Genomic DNA, 18,590 nt, shown 5'->3' with positions numbered 1-18,590 from the left:
TTAACACCTCCTCCAAAGTTGTAATAACCCCCAAAGTGTTTGTAGTGTGGAAAGTTGTGCCTGTACTTGTAATGCTGTAGTTGTGCTAACATTCTTGCTGGTCTGTAGTTTTGTTAGTTGTGCAGAGTTGTAGAGTTGTTCCACTTGTAATACTGTAATTGTGCATGTAGTACTGGAGTTGTGTTACCCATTCAGTAACTTTGTTTTGGTTCCTGTACCACTGCTAGGCGGAGTACTCTCATATACTGCATGTGCTATATCACACGACAACACTACATCGACCTAACTGCTACATTGTGATGTAAGTCTTGGTCGGTAGGTGTGGAGTGAAGAACCGTAAGTGTATACTTAGCTTGGCGCTCTAGTGGGGCACGATGCAATGGATGAGAGATGATTAGAGCTCCCGGTTTTGTGGCATTAAGGGGCATATTTAAGAAAAGTGGTCCGGCACCCAGTGCAGCACCACTGTTCTTGCACCCCTTAGCGCCCCCTAATACCACATGTGTGTGCCACATTTAAAATATGGCGCACCATGGCAGTAGTTTGGGGACTAGCATCATAATTTTTTACACTAGTCTGATGATTTACGTCAAATAAATGACGCTAATGTGGCGTTGGAATGGCGCTAGGGGCTTTTAAATATGCCCCTTTTTTTTTTTAACATTTCCATCTTTATTTATCCATCTTTATTTTTTGCTGCCTTATTGGTATTTTTCCATTTTTAGTTTGTGTTTTATGGAATAAATGGCGTCGTAAAATGGTCTAATTCCATATTTATTTAACTGCTGAACATGCATTCATACTTTGATGCCAGTCACATTTTAGCAAATTAAGCAGCCAAATATCAGAAAACACTATACCCACAGGTAAATATTATCATTATACTTCACATATATACATTAACATAGGCCTGTATTTAAAGAAATCTTATCCTGTTTTTTAACGCCCCATGCTCTCTATCTGCTTAGCTGTTGGTCCGTAATTCATGAAAGTCAGCATGGAGACTGGCTGATAAGAAGCTCAGTGTTCACTATTTTCTCTGATTTTAAAAATAAGTAGACAGGAAACATATTGTTTTCTGCCTGTATTTATCTGTAAAAATCAGTAAAAACGGAAAACTGGGAGCCTTAGATACGATTGTAAGTCAGTGCGGTTGACCCTGCTATGGTCCCATACAGTCTCCTAGGCCCGTGAATGGAGCGCTCGTGCTTATCTTGAAATATCTTTGTACTTCAGCGGGGCATCACCTTTGGAGTACTTTAGGAAATTGATATTCCCTCCTATTTACAGATTTTGAAAAAAAGAGGCACAATATTGGCCTTCGCCGTTTACCTTCTGCATTGTCTTTCTAGCACCCTTTAAAAATGTCACTTTTGTTTCACTAATGTGGGGTAAGTGGTAACTCTAGCATTCCCTGCTGTCCTTCCGATAATCCTCCTGGGAGTCGGGGGCAGATCATTGGGGTCTGGAGAGGGGTGTTGTTTCTGCAATGTTTGGGGTGGACTTAGGCCCCCTGTGCATACATCCATAAAATGCAGACATGGGGAGATGGGGCCCACCAGGCTGAGCTCAGTACACCAGGGCAGTTGTTCCCAAACTGTGGTCCGGAGACCCATGGGGGTCCACGAAGCCTCCTCAGGGGGTCCGTGACTGCTTAGAAAATGTAATAATATTATCTGATAAGCTCCCCAGCTTTCAGTAATGACTTATTGGGGGTCCCCGGATTCCAATAATGATTCAGCGGGGCCCCGGGTTCTAGTACTGATAAAGTGGGGGTCCACAGAAGTCAAAAGGTTGGGAATCACTGCACCAGGGGATTGACTGCATCCCCACGCATGACCATTCCACCTGCTTTTCAAGGAGAATAAAGGTAAGAAACACCCCCCACAAGAGCACACATTTGAGAAACTGACTTCAGGGGCACCAGCCCACAATGCATTGCTGCACATAGGGACTCCGCTAGAAATGCAAAAACTCCCTCTTTGTTGACAACTCTATAAATGCCAATGATGTTCTGGGACATTTGACCCATTTCAAGATGGCTGGCTTCAGTGGAGTGAATTTTAGCGGCATTTAGTATCAATATCGGCACAAGAGAGGGTCTTGGACAACTGGAGAAAATCCATACAATTCAGGGAGACTTGGGCTGTGCCCCTGCAGGCGCTGTAGGTGATAGTGAGTAATAACAACAGGATGTTGGACATTTCAGTGTGAGCTAGGTGCTGCAGGCACGTCCAGTAGTCCTACAATCACTACAGAGGCAGGGTTTAAGTGGCCTACAGGGCAGTGAGGCAGTGCCCGAAAGGCTGGCCTGACACGTCAGTGTGTGGGCAGGGTTTTGGGCTGTTTGTGGGCTGTTTTCTGGTCTACTGGGCCGTTTTTTTAATGTTTTCTCTGATACTAAAACTGATATTGACTTCAGAAAGTTCAAATCCATGACTTTTTCCATTGCTAAATACTTATGGAGGGTATCTTTGCAAGTTCAAAACTGCCCAATTTGCAAACGTGGGTCGCTTTCTGATTCGCTAATCGAGGGCCCCTTTTGTTTTGGTACCAGGGCCTATTTTCTGCCCCAATCTGACTCTGAAAAGAGGGAAGGTGTGTCACCCACAATCAGGATTTTATATCCTGAGGCTTTGGTTGTCACCCCCCTCTTCCCACTGACGCATCTCCACAGTACAACATCCTGTGATTTTGGGCAAACCACTTAATCTCCTGGTGCCTACCAAAAAATGAAGGTTTACTTGTGTAATGTGACTGGTGCTCTTGTAAAGCGCTCCGATAACTTTGGGGCGAGTTAGCGCTATATAAAAACTCCCCCCCAAAAAAAGAACAGTTGCTGGGCTAGATGGAGTGCACGGCCAAGCACGCTCCACTGAGCCCAGATTATACCATTTACCTAAGCTCCTTAGGGGTGCGGGAGGGGGCCTCCGGTCTTGTGATGTTGTCAAGTGAAGGGTGGTGGGTAAGAAGGGAGATTACTGTACACGAGTAAAGTGAGCTTTGTTCCGCCTGAACTGTAACCACAGGCCGAGGACCCGCCTCAAAGGGTACCCGGAATTCAATGGAGAATTTGCTAAGACGGGTTCATGCCTATGTTTCATTGATGCTTTCTAGCGCTGAAAAAACAGGTTAGGCGCTGTAGACGAGGTTGGTGCAAAAAGTCACACAAGATGCTGAGCCCTCACCCAAACAAACTAGCTCCTCATGTGCTTGGTGTTCTGGTACAGCTGTTTTTATGGTGTGTGCTTAATACATGGAGTGTCCTGAACGGTTTTGCATTCCTGCCAAGTTTCCCAGATCCATGCCTGATGTGCTGCTCCAGTCAAAGTTTTTTTTTCCTCTGAATTCTGGGACTTGTAGTCCTGGTTTATAATGGAATAAACAAAACTACAAGTCCCAGAATTCAAAGAAAAAACCTGGACTGGAGCAGCACATCACGAATGGACTGGGAAACTTGGCAGGGCTGGTGTTTAGGTCAAGAATAAAGGAGCTTTGACCTGTTGTAATCTATCTCTGGGCTTTTAACCGCGCCCACCGCACACCCATCACTATCACTTGTTCATGGGCTTGCCTTTCAATAATTGTTTGTTATCATTGGTAAATGCTTTGTTTGTCCCTACTTGGGGCGGGTTTGTTACTGCCATGCAGACTGGCCCTGTTACCTGGATAATTGCACGATGGCCTATACGTTTGATTGCGAGCAAACTTCTTTTACCTTTTGTGTCTCTCCTTCACACTCATGCTCATGGCGGCCATGGCACTTTGAATCAACTTGCTTATGTCAACTGTTTTACTTTTAATTTTCAATTTATGTGGCAAGAAAAGTCCAGTTAGGGATTTACAACTCTAATAGCTCTAACCCAAGTAAGCGCAAGACCCATTGCATTACATATGCGTGTTGCTTCTAGCAAAGATCCTCAGAGGAACTCAATAATCACCCACATTTTTAACTCAAGTACCTCCCTCTGCGCCTTGAATTGATTCAACTGGCCATACCGGTGGACCTTAGGGGGCACAATCGCCTCTACAGCACTTACACGTTTGCATAGGCACCCTAGCCTGTCTAAGGGGCTTGCATACATCTCATATACATTGTGCGGTATGTATTACATACCATAGTGGTTCCCAACCTTTTGACTCCGGAGGACTCCACTGAATCATCTCTGGAAGCTGGAGACCACCCCCCCCAAGCAATTTGTACAATTTGCATTTCAAATATGAAAACAATAATTTGCAAACAAAATACACAAACAAATACACACCAAATAAATACTTGAATTACTAAAGAATGGGTAGATTGGTGCTGCATCTCGGCGACTAACTTTTCATTGTTTGGTTTTATTTCGGAAAGTTGAATCCTCAGGTCAGATTCTACATTTCCCAAGTGATTTCTGTATTTATTTTTTAGGTAAATAATTTCTGACAAAGCTTTTTCACATAAATATGTGGCGCGGAAAGGAAGTAAAGCCTTAAGTGCCTTTCATCTCTCCATATCCACTCTGCCACATGTATGTCATTTGTTTTATAGCAATTCTCCTACCAGTTTCGGGTGTTGGAGCACTTAACATCACACACACACACATCATACAGAGACAATGAATCATACATGTGTAAACAGTGTATAGAAAATGTTACATAAGGCAAAGAGAACAACAAGGTGTAGGAGTCACACGTCATCCACACAGGTAGGCACTTTACATGAGTGCTTGTCTGGAGAAGCGCAAACTCAGGATTCAGAACATAACACAGTGGTTAGCGTTGACTTTAATAATAAGAATTTATTTCTATGCAAGCAAACCTTTTTTAGCAGCATCAGGAGAATGAAAGGCTGGGAAAAAAGCACAGCTTTCTAACTTGTACAATGTGGTCTGCAAGCAGCTCTTTGATGGAAGTTCATATCTCACTGTGCTTGATCATGATTGCAACTTATGAACTGCACAGTAACAAAAGAATCTCTGTGACAAAAGCAGTAACCCACTGTGCTATGCACATAAAATACTGTTCTTTGATACGCATGATACATGTTCTTTGCAGCAGGTATATTAACCGGTGATATCAACATTTTGTACTATAGCAGCTGTTAAGCGGAAGCCATAGGCAGCCACACAGTCACAGAGCCACTGGCCAAGACTTGTTACCCGTTCTGAGTTCTAGAGGTCAGTGACAATGTCCCATCTCCCCCCAGATAGAGAGCCCAAAACTGCCACTCCACACCTGGGCACAATTGTGATGTGCTATGTTGCGTTTATGTGTAAATCGCACTATCACCCAGGAGTGTATCCTGGCACTGAGCAGGTGTGTTTGCCTCACCTACCCTGCGCGGGGGAGTTATTGAAAGAGACAGGTATTCAGCTTCTTGCGGAATTCATGGAGAGAGGGCCAGAGGGGTACATTCTGATGTGTAGCGGGAGATTGCTGTATGTTTCAGGAGTGATGTACAAGATGTCCCGCCTCCGGATGTGTTTCTGTGTATGCGTGGGATGTGCACAAGTAGGGGGTCGGGTAGAGCAGAAGTGTCTGGGTGGTTGGTGAAAGTTGTTAATCTTCATCAAACATAAGTTGCAGAAAGAACAGTGTCTGATAATGATGGTGACAAGCACTTAGGGTAACCTGTTTTTGGAAAAAAAAACAACCAGGACATTTCACAGACATAGAAGTAGGACTACAATTTTGCATGAACTGAGGGGCACAGAATGACTTGACAGTGCTCCCCAACATGGAAATTTACCTGGATACATAGTGAAAAAACGGGACTGGGACGGCAAACACAGTATACCTTGTCACCCTGCAAGCAGTGGGTCATAGCCGACCTTGAGGGCAAGGGTGGAGGACTGACATTGGTGCCTAAAGTCACTAGGCACTTCTGTCTCCAAAGAGTAGAATTGCCAACATCCTGGCACCAAAAAGAGGTAGGATCTTTCAAATCTCAAACCATTAACATATTGATGACATCACTGTAATGATGGACAGCACTTTCTGGAATCTTTCCCGTGTGATTTAAGGCCTAGCTTTTTAGGTCAAACATGCAAGCACTTTGACCTGTTGTAATGTATCTGTGGGCTTTTAACCACGCCCACCATGCATCACTTTCACTCGTGCGTGGGCTTGCCTTTCAAAAATCCTTTATCATTGATAAATACTTTATGTTTGTCCCTCCTTGTGGCGGTTTTGTTACCGCCTTGGACACCAACCCTGTTACATGGATAATTGCACTTTTGCTGAAATGTTTGACCGCGAGGGAACTTATTTTCCCTTTTGTGTCTCTCCTTCACGCTCATGCTCATGGCGGCCGTGGCACTTTGAATCGGCTCGCTTATGTCAACTGTTTTACTTTTCATTTTCAATTTGTGTGGCAAGAAAAGTCCAGTTAGGAATTTACAATGCTAAATAGCTCTAACTCAAGTAAACGCAAGACCTATTGCATTGCAAATGCTTGTTATTAGTTCTTACTGACAAACAGCCTTTAGCTGGCTGTTTTTGAAGACCTACTGTTTACAGAACTCATACTTCGAGGGAGGTTAAGTAGGCGCATTGCTTATAATTGGTTGTTTTTCTTGGCAATTTCATTTGTTTGCTTCTTATTTGATGGTTATTCTTCCTCGCCTAATATTTGTCCCACCCGTGGTGCATAGCTTCCTTACCGTCCTTGCATCAGATGCAGTGCTTAATTTCTGTTTGTTGTTTCCGGTACGGAGCGCTCGCACTTATTTTTGAGGGCTGGTGCTTATTTTTCTGCCTCAAGCATTTACTGCAAGCAAAACGAAAAAGCGAGAAAAACGAAAAAGTGTCACAAAGGGAGACAGCAGAAAGCTGCAAGAGTGAGTTGAAGGGGCAGGGAGCGTCTGTAAATGGATTGAAGAGGCCCGAAATGGCTTCAGGATTACGCTGCCTCAGTATTCCGTGTTTGCATATTTCATTGCAGCAGCTGCGTGTTTAAGAGGAGGGCTTTCGACACCGGCACCTTTTTATTTACAAATTAAGCACTGATCGGATGACTTCTGTCCTTTCACAGCTCACATCAGTTAGTACTTTTTTCTTTCTCTTTGAGCACTCCATGGGAGTGCGTGTGTTTTTGTGTTCTCTCTCTCTCTCTCTCTCTCTCTCTCTCCCATATGGTTCTTTCTCCTCACATCCCTGCCATCTCCACCCTTTGTGTTGCTCCACACCCCTCCCAGCTTATCCATACAAGCACAGCAGCAGCAGGAATATTTTAAGGGCAGGGTGCTGCAGTCTACCAGCTTGTTTTTTTGAGGCAAAATAAATGACTAGTAAAATGTCTTTACTCCTGGAGGCCGATAAGGCTGCTCCCTGGGCTGCTGCAGAGCACCAAGTGATTGGAGCGTTTATCCCATTTCCTAGTTCTTGGAAAGTAAATGACAAACGGTTGTCTTTAAACTCTAACACTTCCCCAGATAGCTGATAAGTTCTTGTAGGTGCATGCAACCAGCCCTGTGAGTTCTTTCTAGGCTGGATCATGTGCAGTAGACGTTTTAAATTATGTATATGGGTTCGTGCATGAAGTAAACCATTTATTAAGGTTGAAAATATTGAATTTGATGTTCAGTTTGGAAACACCATAAGATAGGCGTTTTCTTTCCCTCCAGTATTTTCATTTTTCTTGTTAACAGTACTTTAAACAAGCTTTGGCAATGCCATAAGTTTAGCAATCCCACTACAAAGGCGAGGTCTATTGGATTTGCCAGTGCTCGTTATAATTTAAAATCGATGCCACATTGTAGAGAAAATGCAGTCTGTCCGAGGCCTTCAAGCTAACACAGCAGAACTTACATCCTGGTTCGTGCAGCGCGGAGAGCGGGTGTCCCTGCTTCCAAGCACTGAGTGGTTATCAGAACACGGGGATCGGAGTACAGCCGACCAGGCAGCGTATGCGGATGATGGGGACCTGCAGCCATGTTTCGAGTTTGAGGTCTAAGGATTCCAGATTGTTGCAGAAGATACATGCCAGGGGGAGATATGGCCTAATCAAGTGGTTTACACTTATTTACATAAAAACAGGAGACATGGGTTCTAATCTCGGCTAATGCACTTGATGTCACTGTGTGATCCTGGACACATTTCTTTGTACTGGTCAGCTGAGTTACTGAGGTGTTGAAGTACACACATACGTAGATGTGGGATCAGTGCTGCATGGAGCCTTTTATCTGTCCTAGGTCGAGAAATTCAGTGGCATTAAGTTAGGAAACACCAATTCCAAGGCCCTAGAAGGAAGTTTATCCTCGAAGGGACTTTTATCCTTCCAGGGTACAGAGGCCTGTCGTATGTCTCTGCGGATGTACAATCTGCTCATGAAAACAAAAGAAGCCATTCATGAAAACGTGCTGCGATGCTAAAACCGCTTGACATACGAGATTTCAGTAGAAACTATGTTACCCTTTTTGTACATTACGCACCCACGCAAGGACGGCTCCCTCGGGTGACGTTTACGGTCAGTGCCCTGTTGCAGTTTGCATTTGTTTGTGTTCTTTCTCTCTCACTGTTACATTACTTCACCACTTGGCTTCATCTATTATTGTTTGCGCACAGGATGCAAGAAATAAGCCCCGCCCCACGCAAGGGTCACGTGCTCCTCCTGCGCCCCCACATCGATGGCTTCGGTCGACGGGAGGGGCGGTATCCCTTCCAAACCGCCCCTCCCGCTGGAGACGTATAAATCATGGTTTCCACATGTTTGAATGACGTGGTTTCTCTTTTAACCCCTTCAGGGGACGGGATGCTTGTGATGCAGGCTCAGCTCGTTTCCATGGCGACCACATACTCTGGCCGGGAAGGGACCCCGAGAAGGACTGATAGTTGGAAGATTCGGGCGCTCTGTGTCTTCCCCCAGCCTCTCCCCACTAAATATTCATTTGTGTGGTAGCCCAGCCTCCCCCACCCCCTCTCAAGCCCCACAAGAGCTGAGAAATTACTTTGGAGAACTGTTAATGGATGCCACAGATCTGAACAAATATGTTAAAATCTGGTGGAGCAAGGGAAGTCAGTTGGGTCTGTGAGTGATTGGTTGTGGTGTTGGTAGGGTCGTCAGTGCAGCAGGTGCTGGGGGCGGGGAAAGGGGTGGGGTCGATGTGATGACACATGGGTGGAGTACCGCGCACTTGATATGATGGATTAATTAGGATCACTTTGTATTGGTGAAGGAGAAGGCCCTTAAGGGGCAAGGGCGTAGCTTCAGGGGGTTGTTTGGGGTGTTCCGCCCCACTAATAACTGCATCTTGTAATGAATAGCTGGGTACAGGTGCTTTCAGTCAGGTATGGTGAGGTGTCTGGGGGATTTCACCAGGAATGTTTACACACACAGACAATAACGCACACACACTTTCTCCCTCTGCTTGCAAAGACTTCGAAAATTCTGGTTATTTCACAAAATATTGTCTTTTCTCTCACTTCCTACCAATCCTCATTCCTCCCCCTTTCCACTGCCCCTTAAGCCCCTTCCGTGCGCCCTGCCCATCCTGTAATGGATTTTAACATTATGTGCCAGCCTGATTGTTGGGAAATCTGAAGCCCCCCCCCATCTCACTGCCCAAGCTACGCCCCTATTAAGGGGAAGACCCGCCGAGGGCACTTTCACTTGACTGTCCCTTGTGGACTCTGGGTTCTCCTGTCCGTAAAAGGTGAGGCGTTGAGGCAAGGGTGTAGTAAACCACCCACTTTTGCAGCTGCTGGGGGAGGTGGATGCCGCCTGGACCACTGTCGTTTTGTCACATTTAGTGATTTACGTACCATTTACGGCTTTTCATGGCGCATCAACCACTACATTTCAGGAAGTCAAACCTGCTGATATGTGTCAGGGAATCATGTCAAGTAAATATCAGGACAATCAGTAACATACCTGTTCTAAAGTGCCCCTTTGTGGATGCCCCCTCCTCCAACACACACACTCTGTGCTGCTTGATGCTGCTGTTTTTGACCTGTTAGCGCACTGAGGCCTGCGAACCAGACCTCAGTACTTAGGCGACTTCCCTTAAACTGTATGTCGAATTGCATAGGCAAGGACTTACCCACCCCTCTAAGTCTCTAGAAATTGGTACCAGTGGTACCCAGGGCCAGGGTGGTAAAGGGATCACCAGGGCTGTAGCACTGATTGCGCCATCCTGTACAACCCAAGTGAATGTGCCACTGCACAGCTGCCATGTCAGCCTGCTGCTCAGCTGTGACTCTGCCCACACCATGTGCAGGCAGAGTCCCTTTACTGCCCATAGACAGGTCATTCACCCCTAAGGCACGCCTCTTATAGCCCAGGGAGCACTGTACTGTGAGCGAGGACATATATGCACGAGCATATATGACCCTGTGATAGCATTTAAAGCGTAATGCTACCACGAGTAACCGGCGGTCCATAGGATGTCACGGAGTGGCACCTGGGCAGTTCCCAGATGTCCAGCTCCGTGATGGCAGAGCCGATTCCCCCTGTGTTTTTGGTATCAAACTCCTTGCTTTTTAACCCTGAGCACAGTGCACAGGTGGCACCCTTAGAGGGTCCCCACAAAGTTTCCAAGCTCTTTGCTGTTTTGGGGGCTCTCTTGAGCCTCTGCCACCACAGACAAGAGTCTGTCCTCCTGTTGGTTGTGCTAGCACTTCCCCAGCACGGAGAAAACAGGGTCTGGGCAGGCAGGAGGTCACACCTTCCCCCTTCCAGGATGGCTAATGTGAAAGGTAATCAAGGTCTAGAGCCTCAAAGGCTTCCCCCGCTCTTGATATGTAATTACTGGTCCCCCCAGTGGAAGACAAAGCCCTCCCTGCCCTGTCCAGCCCAACAGGCTGGAAAATAAGCTATGCAGGAAGCATACACCTCCAGAAGACTACCCACACCTTTATGGTGTCTTAGGAGATCTAGCCAAGGAAGGGTTCTGCCATCTTGTTTACCCTTAGGAGCAGTGGGTTCTGGGTAGAAAGTGACATCATCCCACAGGAAATTGTCACTGCCGGGGGGAGACTAGCTGTGGGGACCAGTAGCCCATTGGCCACTTTCCCCAACACCCTTAACGCCCCCTAAAAATAGAATTTAAGGGGCTCCCCAGACACCAGACCCTCAGTTTTTACTTACAAAGAAGAAGAGGCACAAAGAAGACGTCAACACCGACAACAGGACCTAGACTACAGCCGCAATGCGAAGAGAAGACACGGAAGCGACTTAAGGAGACCACCACTAGAACTGAGTGACCGCTGTGTGCCCGTGGTGAAAGCTCATTGGTCTCAAAAAGAGGAACCCCAGTAGACACGGGGAAGCCAAGAAAGCACCCCCTGTTTGTTGAGACCAATCCCCAGCAAACTGCAGGAGTAAATGCCACGCTGAAGTTGAAGACATGCAACCCAACAGACTGCGTGTGAGTCAGGCTAAACAAACTCAGTGTCCAGCACCCAGAGAGTGGGAGTGAGGTCTCCGCCAAGTTTTAATTCTCTACTCCCTGTCGGACATCCTTCAGCCTTCGAAGTGCCAGTGGACCACCTTTGCAGCTACCAAGGCTTGTCTGTCACCAGTCCAGAAACCGACGGCTAGTCGGACATCACCAACTCCAGAGCAGACCCCCAGCACAGAGACCGATATCAGCAATGACCCCTCTCCTGTGGTTCTGCAGCCTGAATAGAGTGACCTCAAGAGGAGCAGCAAAGCAAGCAGCTGTGGTGAGACCAGCTTCGGTGATTGACAGCCAGAAGCCACCTCTGCACCAGGAGCCACGAGACGCGGGGACAACGTTCCAGCTGTTGATTCCTGGCCCCACAAAGACCTCTACAGCCAATGGGTAAAGTGTGTGTCCATCCCCAAGTACCCGTTTGTCAAGTGGTGGAAACGTGCCAACAGCCTCGTACACCGTCAGCACCAAGGACAAAGCACCCGGACCTCCTGGGCAAGGTAATAAGAAACTGCAGAAACTTAAGTCCAGGTGGGTTTCCCGTAACTCACCCTGCAAGTGACCGAGACTTTGATATTTTCCATTGACTCCAATGGCAACCGTTTGACTGCAAGAAATACAGTATTTCCCTAAAACTTCTAAAATTCATAACTCCGGTTATATGTAAGATAAAAAGTTTGTTTTGGTGTCTAAATTTATATAAAAATGAGTTTTATGTTTCTAAATTGGATTTGGATTTCTTCCGAGCCGTGTCATTTACTTATTGTCCATGTTGGTATTCTGAAATGCTTTACACATGTTCCTCTAAGTACCCTGACTGCTCTTTGCCACACTACCAGGACTGCGCTAAGGTTGACTGGTGCGAACCTGAGGTCCCCTTCTGGGTAATGTGTTAGTATTACGTGGTAAGACCCCCCCCAGCCATACCACATAATACTGCCACCTTGCTACAGTACCGCACCATAGCGTTATCAAGTATGATACATATTGTGCCTAACACCCTAATAAAGGTCCTTGAGTCTGAATAATTAGAAGATGCTGGTCCTTTATTCCCTCCTTCCCATATAACACAAACTTTCAAGTTCTTAGATAACTCTCTGGGGGTCCATGCTCTGAAAGCCAATGTCCTAAGACCAAGGGGACCTTTGATAAGTCTGTGGGTGGACAGGAGACCTGTCCAGGTAACCTGGAGATACCTTGTTAGAACATCTAGTCCTTTATTCCCTCCATATTGACAAGGTCTCCCTCCTTCCTATATAACACACACTTTCAAGGTCTTCAATATCTCTGTGAGGCTCCATCATCTGAAAGCCAATGTCCTAAGACCAAGTTGGTGAGCAAAAGAACAATGGACTAAACCCAGATCTGTGACTGGGGGTGGGTGTTTGCATTGTTCAGCACTCCGTCCGTCATCCTTTTGTGTTGCTAAAGTCGCCCTGAGTGGGAAGGGTATGCCCAGACATGGGTCCTTTGCTCGGCATGCCACTGGATTCAAGCTAGCCTGGCTGATGAAGGGTGATACCCTGAAACCGGTCCCAGTATGCTTGTGTCCGGTCCACGGAGGACCTGGCCTGGCATTTGAGCTGGGCAATAGGGTGCAGGGACAAGACTGATTTGTATATGGCTAGATCCAAACTGGGGTGGCATGGTGAGCAAAAGAACGATGGATTAAACTTAGATCTGTGACTGGGGGTGACTGATTGCATTGTTCAGCACTCGGTCCATCATTATTTTGTGTTGCTGAGACCAAGTTGACCTTTTATAAATCTGTTGGTGGACAGGAGGCATGATCAGGTAACCTGGAGATACCTTGTTTGACCATCCGGGGCCTTTATTCCCTCCATATCGAGAGTGTCTCCTTCCCCTATAAAACACACCTTCACTCTTTTAGACATCTCTAAGGGTCTCCATCCTCTGAAAGCCAATGTCCTCAGCCAGGCAGACCTTTGATGCATCTGTGGGTGGACAGGAGACGTGTACAAGGAACCAGGCTGCCCTCACCCACCTGGACCATCTCCTACCCAAAGGGCCCTTCAAGGGGAAACCCCTCTCACGCACCGTCATTACCCAGAAGGAACGCCAGGACTGCACCCAGCCGAGTACCCGGAAGGTCCTGTGGTGCAAGCCCAGTTACCCAATCTTCAAATGTGCCGGGGTTGCCACGTTCTGGAGAGGAGGAAACAGAGTGGCCATCTTGTGGCGGCTGACAGTGGTGTAGTAGAACTTGAGGGGGGCCCCTGCAAAGTACATGCAGGGCCCCCCTTCCGAGCTCACTCAGAGCTTGCAGGCTAGGGTACTGTGCAGAGGGGGCCCCCTGGAGGTCGGGCCACCACCCCCCCACACACTGCAGGGGCCTTTGTTACTCCACTGGGCTTGTCGCGCACTTGAGAAAGCCTGGCGCAAGGACCGCACCGCTGACAACATGACCGCCCTCAAGAACGCTACCCGCAAACACCACCACCTGATCCGCACTGCCAAAAGGAATTTTTTCACCGACAGACTGGACAAAAACAGCCACAACAGCAGAGAACTCTTCAGCATCGTCAAGGAGTTCTCCAACCCCAGCGCCAACGCCGTCACGCCCTCACAGGATCTATGCGAATCCCTCGCCACTTTCTTCCATCGCAAGATCAGCGACCTCCACGACAGCTTCGGACACCAGACCCAACCTAACACAACCGAACCCACATCCCCGACCATCACCCTCAACAACTGGACCCACATCAGCACGGAAGAAACCAAATCCATCATGAACTCTATCCACTCCGGCGCCCCTTTGGACCCCTGCCCGCACTTCATCTTTAACAAAGCCGACATCATCGCCCCGCACCTCCAGACCGTCATCAACTCTTCTTTTTCTTCTGCTACCTTCCCCGAATGCTGGAAACACGCCGAAGTCAACGCCCTACTAAAGAAACCTACGGCTGACCCGAGCGACCTGAAAAACTTCCGCCCCATCTCCCTTCTGCCTTTCCCAGCCAAAGTAATAGAGAAGACCGTCAACAAACAGCTGACCACCTTCCTGGAAGACAACAACCTGCTCGACCCCTCACAGACCGGATTCCGAACTAACCACAGCACTGAAACCGCCCTCATCTCAGTCACAGACGACATCAGAACCCTGATGGACAACGGTGAAACAGTCGCCCTCATTCTTCTCGACCTCTCGGCTGCCTTTGACACCGTCTGTCACCGCACCCTAATCACCCGCCTCCGCTCCACCGGGATCCAAGACCAGGCCCTGGACTGGATCGCCTCCTTCCTCGTAAACCGCTCCCAAAGAGTCTACCTCCCTCCGTTTCGCTCAGAACCCACTGAGATCATCTGCGGCGTACCTCAAGGCTCATCACTCAGCCCGACACTCTTCAATGTCTACATGAGCCCCCTCGCTAACATCGTACGCAAGCACGACATCATCATCACCTCCTACGCCGACGACACCCAACTTATACTCTCCCTCACCAAGGACCCCGCCAGCGCCAAGACCAACCTACAAGAGGGTATGAAGGACGTCGCAGATTGGATGAGGCTCAGCCGCCTAAAGCTGAACTCTGAAAAAACTGAAGTCCTCATCCTCGGCAACACCCTGTCCGCCTGGGACGACTCCTGGTGGCCCACGGCCCTCGGCACCGCACCGACCCCCGCAGACCACGCCCGCAACCTCTGCTTCATCTTGGACCCCCTTCTCACCATGACCAAGCAAGTCAACGCTGTGTCCTCCGCCTGCTTCATCACCCTCCGCATGCTCCGCAAGATCTTCCGCTGGATCCCCGCCGACACCAGAAAAACCGTGACCCACGCCCTCGTCACGAGCCGCCTGGACTACGGCAACACCCTCTACGCTGGGACCACCGCCAAACTCCAAAATCGCCTGCAACGCATTCAAAACGCCTCAGCCCGCCTCATCCTCTACGTACCCCGCAACAGCCACATCTCCGCACACCTGAGACACCTGCATTGGCTCCCAGTCAGCAAAAGGATCACCTTCCGACTTCTCACCCACGCACACAAAGCCCTCCACGACAAGGGACCGGAATACCTCAACAGACGCCTCAACTTCTACGTCCCCACCCGCCCCCTCCGCTCCTCTGGCCTCGCACTCGCCGCCGTCCCTCGCATCCGACGCTTCACGGCGGGTGGGAGATCTTTCTCCTTCCTGGCGGCCAAGACCTGGAACTCCCTCCCCACCAGCCTCAGGACCACCCAGGACCACTCCGCTTTCCGGAGACTCCTAAAGACCTGGCTGTTCGAGCAGCGATAACCACCCCCTTTGTCCCTAGCGCCTTGAGACCCGCACGGGTGAGTAGCGCGCTTTATAAATGCTAATGATTTGATTTGATTTGATTTGATTTGATTTGGGCTGACAGCGGGCGTGGGCACGTGCCATGAGGCAGAGTTCCCCCTAAATGCTGTGACGGGGTTGAGGTTTCACTTTAGGAAGGAGTCTGCACTTTCCAATCTCGAGAGGGAATCCTGAAGGCTGTGATATGAAAACGGGCTCCCCTGATCCCCCGAGACCTCCAGCCGCCTCTTCTGCCTGGGTTAATTAATAGCGCGCGGTTTTTAATTATTAGCTGGAGGGGAGGGCGGGGCCTGCAGATGACCTGCTGGATTGCTGGGATGAAAGCCTACAGCTGCTTGCAGCAGCACAGGATGTCTCATCTGGTGCTTCCTTGCCTTTTCATGGCGTTTCCTTTATTTTTTGTTCTATCCAGCATCCGTAGTCAAAGGGAACATTCTGAACCCAGCCCCACTGCTCCCCGAAAGTGGTGTGTCACTGCTAACGCGCAAGGAATCCCAGATGGACCCTTAGCATGTAGTTCTTTTGGGGGCACCAGGGCAGGTCTGGCTGGTGGCAGTGGGCTGAAAGTTTTGGTGCGGACAGTAGCTACTTCCACGAACCTAGGTCGTCTGGTCCCCAAACCTGGCACCCTGACCCCTGGTGTGGAGGGATGTTGTTCCGTGCTCCTAGGTCATACCTAGGGAAAGTTTGAGGTGGGTTTGTCTTTCCTTCACGTCTTCAAGTCTAGTCGGGTGTCATGGCTCCCTCTCTTATCCAGATATATGTTGAGTATTATGGGCAAGTAACAAAGTGTACTGTTCATTACTCTTTTGTATGTGATGCGAAATGCAGCAAAATAATCTGACCATGAAGTATGCAAAGTACTGCTCTTGCAGTACACATTAAGTACTCTTGCATGACTTTATGAGTTGGCCTCAAAATATCTAAAACGTGAATAAAATGGGAATATTTAGGGAATATTCATACACGACCAGTACCACTAGAAAGGACTGTGTCTTCTGCACCTTTCTGTAATAGAAAGCTGGCACATAAGAGTACATACATGAGGACTCCCTTAATAATACTCCCAGTACTCATAAATGCTTTTGTACCTGGGCTCCACAGTGTTTTTTGAAAGTTGCTGTAATTGGTCCCCCGGGGGTACCGTCAGAGGGGTACCTCCATTGAAAAGCGAGACCTATTAGCTTTACCGGCGCTTGTTATGTTTAAAGTTGTACAAAGCCTTGAGGCAGAAAGCGGTCACTATTCTAAAGTCCCCAGGGGTTCAAAACTCGAGAGAGCGAAAGGCAGAGTTGGAAACTGATGAGATTTTTGAGTAACTGCAGCCAACGAGGGCATATATCGCACGTGTTGCCCGAGAATGAGCTAAGTAGAACTCTCCACAGCGCACTGACCTCCTCGCCTTCAAGGCACTACATAAAAGCTGCGGCTGGAGCTCAGCCAACGGATGTCCGGAGTGAGCTGGCAACGATTGAATGCTTTGGGTCGGAAAAGACTCTGGACAGGCCTCCCTCAGTGCCAGGGCGGTATTTCCCGGACTGAGCTCGAGGTTCTGCCAAGAATACCTTACCTGTGGATCAGATGCCCGCTGGCAGCCCTCCGCCCTCACGAGGATGCCAGGTGAGTCACACCTGAAGCCGCTGTCTGCTCTCCTGCATTCTGGGAATTCCCAGAGTCAGGCGGTGAATCCTGGGGCACGTGACGGGGCCCTGAGGCACGCGCCAGAGACACCACAGGTCCTATCAATCATGTGTGAATACGTTGATGGAACAGCTGAGGGCGGCTCTATGCACCCATGAAGAATACTTGAGAAAGGCGGCACAGCGGGTCACCAGGAAGCCCGAATTAACAAGTGTTGGCAAAGCCAATAGGTCTCGCATATGTGATAGCAACTTGTTCTTATCTGAGAGCACCTGGCTGTGCCAATGTCCTTTAACCATTTTGTACAGCAGCATGGCTAAAGTTTAATGTTGTGGAGTAGAGTGGCATAGAAGAAGTTGGGACGGAGTGGCATAGAGTGGGGTGGGGTGGATTGTCGTGGCGTGGAGGAGCATAGAGTAACATAGAGTGGTTTAGAGTGGTGTGGAGTAGAGTAACGTAGAGAGGAGTGCTGTAGAGTGGCATTCTATGAAGTGGAATGGGGTACAGTAGGGTGTCACTGAGTAAAGTTGAGTAGTGTGCGTAGAGGGGTGTAGAGTAGCACAGAGGGGAGTAGAGTGGTGTATAGTGGACTGGCATACAGTGGAGTGGTGTAGAGTAAAATGGTATAGACTGGAGTGCATAGAGAGGCGTGGCATAGCATAGAGTGGCGTAGAGTAGAGTGGCATAGAATGGGGTGAAGTAGAGTGTCACTGAGTAAAGTTGAGTAGTGTGCGTAGAGGGGTGTAGAGTAGCACAGAGGGGAGTAGAGTGGTGTATAGTGGACTGGCATACAGTGGAGTGGTGTAGAGTAAAATGGTATAGACTGGAGTGCACAGAGAGGCGTGGCATAGCATAGAGTGGCGTAGAGTAGAGTGGCATAGAATGGGGTACAGTAGAGTGTCACTGAGTAAAGTTGAGTAGTGTGCATAGAGGGGTGTAGAGTAGCACAGAGGGGAGTAGAGTGGTGTATAGTGGACTGGCATACAGTGGAGTGGTGTAGAGTAAAATGCTATAGACTGCAGTGCATAGAGAGGCGTGGCATAGCATAGAGTGGCGTAGAGTAGAGTGGCATAGAATAGGGTGAAGTAGAGTGTCACTGAGTAAAGTTGAGCAGTGTGCGTAGAGGGGTGTAGAGTAGCACAGAGGGGAGTAGAGTGGTGTTTAGTGGACTGGCATACAGTGGAGTGGTGTAGAGTAAAATGCTATAGACTGGAGTGCATAGAGAGGCGTGGCATAGCATAGAGTGGCGTAGAGTAGAGTGGCATAGAATG

The sequence above is a fragment of the Pleurodeles waltl genome, chromosome 6, assembly GCF_031143425.1.
Source record: "Pleurodeles waltl isolate 20211129_DDA chromosome 6, aPleWal1.hap1.20221129, whole genome shotgun sequence".
Lineage (NCBI taxonomy): Eukaryota > Metazoa > Chordata > Amphibia > Caudata > Salamandridae > Pleurodeles > Pleurodeles waltl.
This window is presented reverse-complemented; position numbering follows the sequence as displayed.